Source organism: Elgaria multicarinata, chromosome 11, assembly GCF_023053635.1.
Source record: "Elgaria multicarinata webbii isolate HBS135686 ecotype San Diego chromosome 11, rElgMul1.1.pri, whole genome shotgun sequence".
Taxonomy (NCBI): domain Eukaryota; kingdom Metazoa; phylum Chordata; class Lepidosauria; order Squamata; family Anguidae; genus Elgaria; species Elgaria multicarinata.
In genome coordinates, this window is record NC_086181.1 from 44,279,903 (window position 1) to 44,292,483 (window position 12,581).

At 48.4% G+C, this 12,581-nt stretch overlaps 1 protein-coding gene across 1 annotated transcript in view; it reads right to left on the bottom strand.

The window, feature by feature from the left end:
* The window catches only part of TGM1 (transglutaminase 1), a 52,719-nt gene extending 40,656 nt beyond the window's left edge, over positions 1-12,063 (bottom strand). Inside the window, exon 1 of the mRNA XM_063137715.1 lies at positions 11,969-12,063. The gene's annotated coding sequence lies outside the window, so the exon portion shown is untranslated. The remainder of the gene's footprint in view (positions 1-11,968) is intronic.
* Between the last annotated feature and the right edge of the window lie 518 nt (positions 12,064-12,581).

Genomic DNA, 12,581 nt, shown 5'->3' on the forward strand with positions numbered 1-12,581 from the left:
CAATTGGAGTGGAGGAGAGGAAAGGATTTCATTCTGCACCACCACCATCCACTCCAATTGGGGCCTTTTCTATAATGTCCACGAATGACCCACTTTCCCCTTTAAGACCTCAATTGAAGCTCGGGGTGGGGGAATGATGTGCCTCAAGAAAGCATGTCATTCACTCCTGCCATGCTAATGGCAGCCTTAAAGAGGAAGGTGTGTCATTCCAGGACATTATTGAAAATTATAGAAAATCCCCCCTGACACCATGGAAAGAACAAAAACCAGGACAAATCCGGGGAAATCCTGACAGTTGGTCATCCTACTTGATAGGCTGGAGTGCTGGGCTGAAAACAACAGAATGAAATTTAATAGGGATAAATGCCAAGTTCTGCATTTAGGAAATAGAAACCAAATGCACAGTTACAAGATGGGGGATACTTGGCTCAGCAATACTACAAACGAGAAGGATCTTGGAATTGTTGTAGATCGCAAGCTGAATATGAGCCAACAGTGCGATATGACTGCAAGAAAGTCAAATGCTATTTTGGGCTACATTAATAGAAGTATAGCTTCCAAATCACGTGAGGTACTGGTTCCTCTCTATTTGGCCCTGGTTAGGCCTCATCTAGAGTATTGCGTCCAGTTCTGGGCTACACAATTCAAGAAGGACACAGACAAGCTGGAGCGTGCTCAGAGGAGGGCAACCAGGATGATCAGGGGTCTGGAAACAAAACCCTATGAAGAGAGACTGAAAGAACTGGGCATGTCTAGCCTGGAGAAGAGGAGATTGAGAGGAGACATGATAGCACTCTTCAAATACTTAAAAGGTTGTCACACAGAGGAGGGCCAGGATCTCTTCTCGATCCTCCCAGAGCGCAGGACACGGAATAACGGGTTCAAGTTAAAGGAAGCCAGATTCCAGCTGGATATCAGGAAAAACTTCCTGACTGTTAGAGCAGTACGACAATGGAATCAGTTACCTAGGGAGGTTGTGGGCTCTCCCACTCTAGAGGCCTTCAAGAGGCAGCTGGACAACCCTCTGTCAGGGATGCTTTAGGGTGATAGGATGGTTACAAGCATTTTTCTCTTTCTATCTGCGAAATGGCAGAAGGTATCGTATTTAAGGCTTCAGACAAGCACTTTGAACTGGGCCCCAAAACGAATTTGTCCTCCTGAAAGCTTCGGAATGCTGTACTACAGCCTCCAGATGCCTTGGACTACAAATCCCACCAACTGCAGTCAGCATGATTGGGGATGAGGGGGTTTGTAGTTCAACACGTCTGCTTCCGGAAAGGCTGCTGCACCATGTAGTACGGAAATCAAGCGTTGATCTTGCATGATGCAACGGGAGTGGATTTGGGAGACTCGGCGTGGAATCTCTGCTCGGTAGGCAGCCTGAGAGGCCCTGGGCACCTCGCAATCACGTGGCCACTGGGTGTGTGTGTGTTGGCCATGGGAGATGTCCCTGTAGTACCTCTGCTTGTGGTCTCCTTCCATACGGAGAGCTGGTAGCATACATGCTGCTGTTTCAGCTTTTTAGCACCTGCTGCTGCTTCTTCAGTGGAGGAGCAACACTCAAGAATCCCTTGGCAACCAAGAGGCAACAAACCTGTTGCGCCAATGCCGTGAGCGCTTTTGGGCAAGGCCTGTGGTAGGAGAGCTCTTATCTACAGAGGTGCCACGATACGCCCGTGAAATGGAGGCTGGTGTCTGCGATGACAGTGGGGCAGTGAATCTGCTCCGGGTCTCAGTCAGAACCAGTCAGAACTCCAAAAGATTTAGCCCAGTGGTTCCCAAAGTGGGAGGTACTGCCCCCTTGGGGGTTGTGGGTGGTGAGATTGCATAGGGGGGCGCTAAGAGGCAAGGGGGCATCAGGGGGGCACTCGAGGTGGTCTTTTCTGAGAAGCGCCTCTCCAGAAGGTCTTAAACCAGGGACATTTTTATGGGAGAAGGTAGTTTGGTCCCAAGCCATATAGGGGAAGAATCCACACACATATTCATACCGTTTAAGAAAAGTCCTTTTAACGGTGAATTGAAATGTTTCAAAAGCACCAAAACGCTAATGAAGAGACATACCCTCCTTGGTGTGCCCCGCCATGCCAGCTGCAAAACAGAGGCGTTCGCTCTCTTTTCCCTCCCTCCCTCGGCAAGTGCTTCCCATTTAAAGGGGCCAATTGAGCTACAAAATGACATTGAGCTGAAGCCAAAGTTTAAGAAATCGTTCCAGGAGTTTTGGTTACAGAAGGAAATTTCTGATTGCTATCCTGGGCACTATGGAGAGTGGTTCAGAAGCTCCTGGTTGCATTTCCAACATATTTGCTGGAATGTGGTTTTAGTGTGGTCTGCCTGCTTCTCTCCAAGCAAAGAAATCCACTCCAGATTACTAAACGTGGTGATTTAAGAGTCATGTTAAATGACTTTAAACCAGACATTGGGAAATGGGTATCACTTCATCAAGCCCATCCATCACATTAAGAACTTACAGAATAGTGAGGTCCTCTACCTTAGTTACTAAATATGGTATCTAATATTCTTGCTGAACGACCATCAGACTTTGAAAACATGATATCACTGGATCAAGTTTAATTGAATAAACTAAAAAAAAAATGAAATTGGATTTTGAATAAATATTCAATTAATTGTTACTGTTTTGAATTTTATTGTTACTATCTTCCTTAGTGAGTCGTTGAAAACCGCTATTCTGAATAATGATTTTTATAGTGTAGGGTCGTGGGCACTGGGCATGAGTTTGTGGAATCAAGGGGGCGGTGACCTGAAAAAGTTTGGGAACCACTGATTTAGCCCATGGGCTGGAGGTTTCTCCATCCATGCATTACACAGACACATGGTGAGATAATAGGCCGTCCTGCCTGTAGTATTTTTTACCCCACGGGATATTGCAGGTAAGATTTGGATCCGTGGAACAGCAGAAATGCAATTTGTTTGTTTTTTTACTTTAGGGCGTGATAGTTCCATGCAAGCTAGGGTGACCCTATGGAAAGGAGGACACGGCCCCTGTATCTTGAACATTTGTATTGAAAAGGGGATTTCAGCAGCTGTCCTTTGTATGCACACAACACCTGGTGAAATCCCCTCTTCATCACAACAGTGAACACTGCAGGAGCTATACTAGAGTGGCCAGATACAACAGAGGGCAGGGCTCCTGCAGGTTTCACTGTTGTGATGAAGAGGGAATTCCACCAGGCGCTGCATGCATACAAAGGACCCCTGCTGAAATTCCCTTTTCAATACAACTGTTAAAGATACAGGAGCCCAGTTCTCCTTTTCATATGGTCACCCTAATGCAAGCCTCAATTGTCTCCTCCTCCTCTGGAGCTGCCAATTCACTCTTTGCAACCTTGGGGAAGCCACATCTGGCCACCGGAAAGTCCCCGTGTTGAAATCAGGACATCCATTCTGTTACAACGGTTTCAATTTTTTTTTAGCTATTTCAGTTTCACTTTTAAAGTAATTAATGATATGCTTGCATGCAACGAAGGTGAGTATTGTTATTCTATCCTTTTTCGTGGCTTATGCATTTCCCCTGCTTTTCCTGATAATCCTGATAATCACAGGGCCAGGGGTGCTGAGCTGAAGCCCCCCCCCCCACGGAGTTCTGTGACTCAGTGGCTTCATCTACACCAGGCAGGATATTGCACTATGAAAGTGGTATATAAAAGGCATGAGCCACACCAGGCAGGATATGGTGATATGAAAGCGGCATATGGTATGTGTCAGTGGGCCCCAACAGTTGTCAGTGCACTTCAATACCGCTATAAAGCAGTAGTGTGGCTCCTGCCTTTTATATATCGCTTTCATACCGGAATATCCTGCTTGGTATAGATTAGGCCAGTGTTTGCCAGATGTACTGTTGGCTGTGAGCAAGGCTGAAAAACGACATCAAAGGTGCAATCCTATGCAAATTTAGAGAGAAAAAAGCCCTGCAAAGAAGTCCTTGAACGCTTAAGTGTACCTAAGGAGGTTCGCCTGACACCTACATTATATTCTTTCAGACGCCAGGTGAAGACCTTTTTATTAGGGACTTTTCGGTGGTGGCCCCCCGACTGTGGAATGATCACCCTGATGAGGCTCGCCTGGCACCAACACTGTTATCTATCAGGCACCAGGTCAAGACTTTTCTCTTCTCCCAGGCATTTAACAGCATTTAACAACGCTAAGTTTGTTTTCTAATGGACCCCAGAACCGTTGTTTTTAAATGGATACTGATGTTTTTATACTGTTGTTGGTGGTATATAAATGTAATAAATAAATAAACAAATAAATTCTCTCAGCATTTTAACAGTCTATACGTTTAATTTTAACTTTGCTGTTTTAAAATTGTATTTCTGCAGTGCTGCTGATTTGATCCTGGTTGTGCTTTTAGATTGTATTTTATAGCATGTTTTTTATACTGTTTGTTTTATACTTTGAATGGTTTTAATTTTTGTGAACCGCCCAGACGGCTTCGGCTATTGAGCAGTATAAAAATGCAATCAATTTTTAATCAATCAATAAACAAACATTCCCCCCCCCCCCCCGGAATTCTTTAAGTTGTTTGGGTACGAACTCCCGAAATGAACTTCCCTCAGTGAGCTTGAAAATATGTTTAGCTTGGAGAACAGAAGATTGAGGGGAGACATGATAGCACTCTTCAAATACTTAAAAGGTTGTCACACAGAGGAGGGCCAGGATCTCTTCTCGATCCTCCCAGAGTGCAGGACACGGAATAAGGGGCTCAAGTGACAGGAAGCCAGATTCCAGCTGGACATCAGGAAAAAGTTCCTGACTGTTAGAGCAGTATGACAATGGAATCAGTTCCCTAGGGAGGTTGTGGGCTTTTCTCCCACACTAGAGGCCTTCAAGAGGCAGCTGGACAACCATCTGTCAGGTATGCTTCAGGGTGGATTCCTGCATTGAGTAGGGGGTTGGACTCGATGGCCTTGTAGGCCCCTCTTCCAACTCTGCTATTCTATGATTCTATGATGTCTGTCTTTTCAATTTCCTGGCCAATATCTTTCATTCTAGAACTGGGTGTCAACCCTCTTTTAACCTGAGGACCAAATTCCATTTTGGAGAAGCTCTGGGGTGGAGTCAAATGAGGCGGAGTAAAAAATAACAAGTGAATACAAAATACCAGGCATATTTTAGCTCCAAGTTCTTGCTGCCAGCATCTGTGCTTTAGGAGAGAGACATTTCAACCCTTTAGAATGGTTTGGGTGGGTGGAGGAGGAAACTCCTGGAAAAAACTGGGAAATCGCCAGATAATCCACTGTCAGGGGAAAGAGAAAGGGTCTGAGGGGGTTCTAGATTTTAAAACGTCAGCAGAACATGGCTTTGCTTTGAGGTGGTGTTATTAAGCACCGCAAATACAATAAACCCGAGAAGCACTGGACTTTTTTCCCCCTCCGAAAAATAAGTGAGAAGGTGATAGGGGAAGACCCATAGTGAGGACTGTGAATATTGTAGAAAAACAGGCGCACAGGTGGAGGCTTAGAAGTCAGTTGCATGAGAACATCAGAAGAGCCCTGATGCTGGATCAGACCAAGGGTCCATCTAGTCCAGCGTTCTGTTCACACGGAGGTCGACCAGGGACGCACAAGCGGGACACAAGCAGCATTCTCCCACCCGTGTTCCCCAGCAACTGGTGTACATACTGCCTCTGATAGTGGAGGGGGCATAGAGCCATCAGAACTAGCAGATATTGATAGCTTTTCTCTTCCAGCGCTTATTTCCAGAAAGAAAAGTGCTGAGGCTTACAGGTGCATGTATGTCACCTCCTCTGGTCTGGACGTCCCTGTGCCAACTGCAGAAGGGTTAGGGGCAGCTGTTTGCATTTCCTCGGTGGAGAAAGAAATGCACTCTGTACATGCTCAGAGGCCGTTCCTTCTTTCACTGTCCGGGATTGGTTCTACAGGTGTTTCTCAGCTTTAACCTCGCACGGCTGGATGAAGGGATGGATGGAGGCCCTCAAGGCCTGGAATGTGGCAATAAGAGGAGGTGTGGTCCCGAACGCTTGTTGTGTGGGGCAGCGCAGCGCATTCCTGGGAATATCCCTGCCCAGGAAAAAGTGACTCATCTGTCATGGTGCCCCACCCACGGACTTGTCCGGTACCCAATGGGACAGGCTCCGTGGAAGCAATGCCCAGGTGCGCGTCTGTGGCACAGTAGTGAGGCTTGCCGGTTTGGCTGGATGGTGCAGATTTCTGGCTGAGCTGCTCGGCTTAATGAGGAAGGGCCCAGAGCCAAAAACATGGAATGTGAGTCTCAGATCCCCAGTCCATGACACCGTTGCCTAAGGTCACCACGTTTCTCACCCTCCAACATTTTTTAGGCCTTGAAATAAAGGCACAACAGGCGGAAATCCAACAGGTGAAACTTTGTCCATGCTGGGGAGGGGCGGGGGGAAGCCACACCTATTGAAGTTCTTTCCATCACACAGTTCTTAAAAGGCACAGAAGTCTTGCCAGAAATAGACACAAAACAGCCAGACTCACACAACAGGGGCATAGCTAGGTCTGGGTCCACGGGGGTCCAAGCAATGAGTTTATTTCCCAGGGGCCCTGATCTATTTCCCCAGAGCCCTGAGTGTTCATGGGGGCCCGTGGATTTTTATTTGTTCAGTTTAATTGCCATGCAGAGGGAGGGGTGGTTATTTTCAAGGAGGTTTGTAGCTGGGTAGGGAAAGGTTAAACCTACAACTCTCCCTGCATGGCAATTAAGTTTAGAAAAACCTTTCCGCTGGTTTGGGATGACCTAGGAGAGGTGCAAATTAATTGAAGAATGTTCAATTCTTCAATTAATATTCTCATTGTATTCAATTAATATTCTCAATGTATTCTTGCATTGAGTAGGGGGTTGGACTTGATGGCCTTGTAGGCCCCTTCCAACTCTGCTATTCTATGATTCTATTTGAAATGATTTGGAGGGAAGCTGAATTGGCTTGAAATTTAAATAAACCCTAGTTTATTTAAAGCCAGTGTGGTGTAGTGGTTAAAGTGTTAGACTGGGAGTCAGGAGATCTGAGTTCTAGTCCTCACTCGACCCTGGAAACCCATTGGGTGACTTTGGGCCAGTTACAGACTCTCAGCCCAGCCTACCTCACAGGGTTGTTGTCGTGAGGATAAAATGGAGAGAAGGATTATGAACGCCGCCTTGGGTTCCTTAAGAGGGAAAAAGGCAGGATATAAATGTAATAAACAACAACAATAATAATAATAATAATAATAAGTCTTTTTTCATTTGCATAAATATGTAAATATGCAAATGTTGCACAGACTGGTGTCCTCGAATCTTTAAGCAATGCCCCTGGCATATACGAATAGGGAACTGAGAATCCTTAGACCGCTGAGGAAGCCCCATTCATGGGCCAGATTCAGGGGAACTCAGGGGATCAGCAGACTCAGGGGAACTCTGAGATTTCTAGAAGGACAAAACATTTTCTGGGAAAACAGAACTAAGTGGGAAAAGGGGACAGGATCCCAAAGTAGCCCTATGAGGCCAGAGCAACAAAATTCTGGTTGACTTCTGGAAGTTGTGGGGGGAGGGAAGAATGGAAAAACAGGAGGAGCAGCATTGGAGTCTCCTGAAAGAAGGTATGGGTTCATGGAACTGTGAACATGAGCCCTCCACGCTGCAAAATTTTATTGCAGCTCCTGCTCAGAAATACAATAATCCCTGCTTTCTTCTTCCCCGACAAAACCAAAGAATAGGAAGAGAATCAACCTCAAGGACATGCTACACTCTGGCTGTCAGATGGGTTCCTCGTTTTATGTGGAGGGTTGCCTTCCTATTTTTAATGACAATTAGACGTGGGATTTAAATGTCCTTCAAGAATAAATAAATAAATAAACCTGGTAACCCACAAAGAACGGCACCAGGACTTTGTCGGAGTTTCCTCCGGGAAAGTCCAGGATTTGCTAGAAAGGAAAGGGTGTTTCTGAACGTGTGCGAAGCACATTTCCTTTGCAGCTGAATAACCCATGCAGGAGGACCCTCCAGGGCTTCTCGGCGGGATATGTCAACTTCCCAAAGGGCCTGACCAAGACGTATCTATTCAGAGATTAAGCACTGGAAAAATAGCAGACATAACACGACACCCCAGGACAAAGGACTCCCTGCCTCCTCCAAAATGGATCATCCTTTCCCCCAAACTCCCGAAAACCAGCACCATTCCCAAACCAATCCTGTAAATCTCAGAACTAGCAGATTTTCTTCGAATCTTTCACTTCACCTGCTCCTGCGGCTAGCTCTCCCTCGCTGTGCACTTCCGGGTCTCTAGGCCCAAATTTCTGGAATGCCCTTTGAGTCCCATATTTCACGGAAGGCTCCCAAATAGCTTTACTTCCCCATCGGTTTCCTACACCTCCAAAACCATTCATACACAGCAGGGGTGCTGAACCACAGGTGTGTGGGCCACATCTGGGCTCCTAAAGTGCCCCTCAAGAATTCTCTAAATGGCCAGGCTCCTTTCCTTGGCTGTATCCCCTTCGTGGTTTACGTTTTCTCATTTCCCCCTCATTCTAAAAAAGTTGGAATGCCTCTTCTCTACTGGAAGTAAGAGCATTAAGCTAAAATATGCTGGTATGTTGGTCCCACTCCTTTGCCGTTGGCCCCGCCCCTTTCCCTTCAGCCCCGCCCACCTGTGGGCCGTGGCCTCCGAGAGCGGGCTGCAAAACGTTCAACACCCTTGATATGCAGCAATCCATTGTTGTTGTTTTTAAAGCCCCAAATTACCCACCCCCTTGTCTAGTCTCATTCCACACCCCAGGAACGAAGAAAGCTTGAAAGCCCTTGCGCCGTGGATCATTCCCACATGGCCCCGGGCAAACCATTCATTTTTTTTTAACCGAACCCACCTCGCAGGGTTGTTGTGAAATTAAAGGCGACAGTGTCTGGGATGATTGGGCCGGAAAGAATTCCTTTTAAAAGGGACAAAGAAGTTGTATTCCTCCAGGCCCATGGTGGCCTCTAAATATCTCACTCCCCACACTTCTGGCTTAAATATCCCCCCCCCCACACCCCATTTCACTAGCGACGCTGGCAGTTCACACACCCGCCCATCCATCCATCCATCACACCTGCCAGGCCTGCTGCTCCCGTTCTTAGCACACCCCAGGAGGGAGGCGTCTTCCTGGCGGATCACCCATTTTCAACAACACTCGTAAAGCTGCTTTGGGTATCGCTCCCCTGGCTAACTCAACCAGGGCATCGCTGAAGCGGCACTGCCCAAGGTGGGGGGTGGGGGGCTATAAATCAGGCACCCCTTGTTGAGTTGCTGACTGTGAACTTCTCAGAGCTGGCTCAAGCGATTCTGCCGCCTGGATTGAAGAGCAAGAGAGCATCTGCCCAGGTTCATGTACGGAAGCCAGCCACACTGTTGACTTCCTGGAGTGGGGTGGCAGCCAGCTAGTTCAGGGGGTGCACAGCAGGACAGGGTGGGGCACACGTCCTCCTTTGCCCTTCGACACCTTGCTGCCTTCTGCCTCAGCATCTGCCACCTGCGGGTCAAATCCCGTGGCTCTCCAGATGACCACGCGTCTTCCTTTGGCCCTGCACACCTTCCCCCCCAACCACGGATCGTGGAGGTTTCCAGTGGAGGCGGGTGGTGGCTCCGATGTCAGTGGGGTGGTAAATCTGCTCTGGGTTTCTGGCAGAACATTAAAGGACTGATCCAAGGACTCCAAAGGAGCTCTGATATCGGAGGCACCAGCCCCCACTGGTGCTTTCATTTGGGCTGTTGCCTCCTTCTAAAAGGTTGGGACTCGTTTAGTTACAGCGGTAAGAGATTGAAGCTCAAATATGTTGGTACTTTGGGCCCCGCCTTTTCTGCCTTTGGCTCCACCTCTTTTTGCCTTTGGCCACGCCTGCCAGTGGAATGCGGCTCCTGAGGTAGGGTGACCACATGAAAAGGAGGACAGGGCTCCTGTATCTTTAACAGTTGTATTGAAAAGGGAGTTTCAGCAGGTGTCCTTTGTATTCAAGCAGCACCTGATGAAATTCCCTCTTCATCACAACAGATAAAGCTGCAGGAGCCCCACCCTCTTTTGTATCTAGTCAAGACGGCAGGGCTCCTGCAGCTTTAACTGTTGTGATGAAGAGGGGATTTCACCAGGTGCTGCATGCATTCAAACGACACCTACTGAAATTCCCTTTTCAATACAACTGTTAAAGATACATGAGCACCGTCCTGTATCATAGGGTCACCCAACCTGAGGGCCAAAATGGAATTCGGCCCCCAGCACTAGCCTCGTGGCAGGTGCTGACCCTTGATCTTCTCCCCACAGTGCTGCCGGCCTCTTGTCTCGACTCCTCTCTCCAAATATCCAATCCTTTCATTCCCTGGGGCTCTAAAATACCACCACTGCCGCCACACCCTGCCCTGAGCGTTCCGGGCCCCAGGATGGATCCATATAGCACGGCCTCTCCGAAATGGACCTACCCATGTAAAACTGCCCTTCCAGAGTCCCTGGGTCGTCATGGAGATCTCCTGAGCCAGCCTACCCATACATCTGAACCCCAGTTCTCTGACACCCTAAAAAACATCCCCAGTACTGAAACATAAGCACTCCCTTCACCTCCAATATTAGAACCCCAAATGTCTCCTGGGCTCCCCTCCACTCCGCTCCTCAACACTCACACCTCCTGGGCAGAAAGATCTCTTCCACGCCTGACCTCAAACACACCTGAGATGCTCTTCCTGACCCCGTCTAAAGTGTCGCCCTTTCATCCAGATCTGAAATAGCCCCCACACATCTTCCCTTTTGCTCCAACACTGTTCAGGGATCGATTTTTCCAGCCACAACTGGTCCTGTTCTCCCCCAAATCCCCCCCACTGATTATCTGTGTTCCCCATTTCTCTTTGTCTCCCCCACACTGGCGCCGTTTCCTCCTTCTTCCCCGAAAGCCGTCCTCGGGACTTTTTGGGAAGGAAAGTTTCAGGACGTCTCCCGAGTTTTGAAAGCTTCCAAGGCGCTCATCCTCAAGCCCCTCTTCCTTTCTTCGGCCCCACAGATCTTTGGCTCCCTCGTGGGTCCAGCCTTCCCATGCAGCATCCGGGCCTCCTGATGCCCCACACAAGCATCCATAACCCCGGCACACTCCCCTGCCTCCTAAAACCCAGTGGGGGCTGTGAACCAGCCCTGGGGTTCGGTCAGAACCAGTCAGAATCCTGCAGGACCTATTTATTTATTTATTTATTTATTACATTTCTATCCCGTCCAATAGGTATAAAACAACAATATAAAACCATAATATAAAATACAATATAAAAGCTCAATAAGATAAAAACAGCAGCAATGCAAAATTACAAATTTAAAACACCAAGTTAAAATTTATTTATAGACTGTTAAAATGCTGGGAGAATAAAAAAGTCTTCTTCACCTGGCGTCTAAAAGCATATAATGTAGGTGCCAAGCGAACCTCCTTAGCCTTACCTATTTAGCCTTACCTAAATAAACCTCCTATTTATTTATTTATTACATGTATATACCACCCCATAGCTGAAGCTCTCTGGGCGGTTTACAAAGGTTAAAAACAGTGAACATTAAAAACAAATATACAAAAATTTTAAAACATCCAAAGCATAAAAACAAGGTGTTGAAGCCAACCTCCAAAACCGAGTCCAGCACCTTGGATTGGGTCTGATGAAAACCTAGGGCGGATTCACCGCCCCACTGGCATCAGAGCCACCAGCCTCCATGGCTAACCCCCACCCCCACCCCAAGCTCTGTGCCATGCACCTGCCTTTTCCTATTGACCCACCGACCCCTGGATCTCTGCCTTCCCATGCTCCACCTTTGCCCCCAGGCATCACAGCGGCCCCTGCCAGCGCGCCTGGCACCTCCTGCCTCCTTGAAACTCTCCGGCGCCTTGCCACAAACTCCTCTGAGTTCCTCCCCACTGATCCCTGGCCCCCGCCGGTGGATCCAGGATTCCACGGTGCCCCCTGGCACCGGTGCCCGCAAGCCGTGCCGCTGGCACTCACCTGGCACTCAGCAGCGGCAGCAGACGCGCTCCTGTCTCGCCTGGGTTGGTGCGCCTGGTCTCTCTGGAGCGGAGAGGTGTGCGCGCCTCTCTTCTGTCAAGTGTGGGGTGGAGCTGGCCTGAGTTGTGTCACAACTATGAGAAGCATCCGGGGAGGGGAGGAGGCGGGCGTGGGGTGGGTGGGGGCGTGGAGAGGGGGTGGTGAGAGAGAACCTCTTGCACTACATGAGCACCACTTTCTTTCTCTCCTCTTGCGTCCACTCTTCTTGACAGGCGGTTGACACACAACGCTCCCAGTGCGTCAACAGGGAGCAGGGGAAACCCATGGGTTGAGTCAAGGGGGCCAATGGTGGCATGAACCCCGTGACCTGGCTGTGGGTCTGTAAGGAGCAGCCAGGCATCTAGGGCTGGATTTTGGGGGACCCCGCAGTCCAGAGAACACCCCCCAAATGACCACGCAGAGAGAGGCAGATATGGGGGCAGCAGAACCCAGTTTTATCCCTGTAGTCGTGATGGTGGTAAGATTTCAGGGAGTTTAAACTGCAAAACTGCACATGCTCAGAGGTCTGCTCGTTTGGTTTTTTTTAAGAATAGAGTTGGCTAATTGTTGTCCT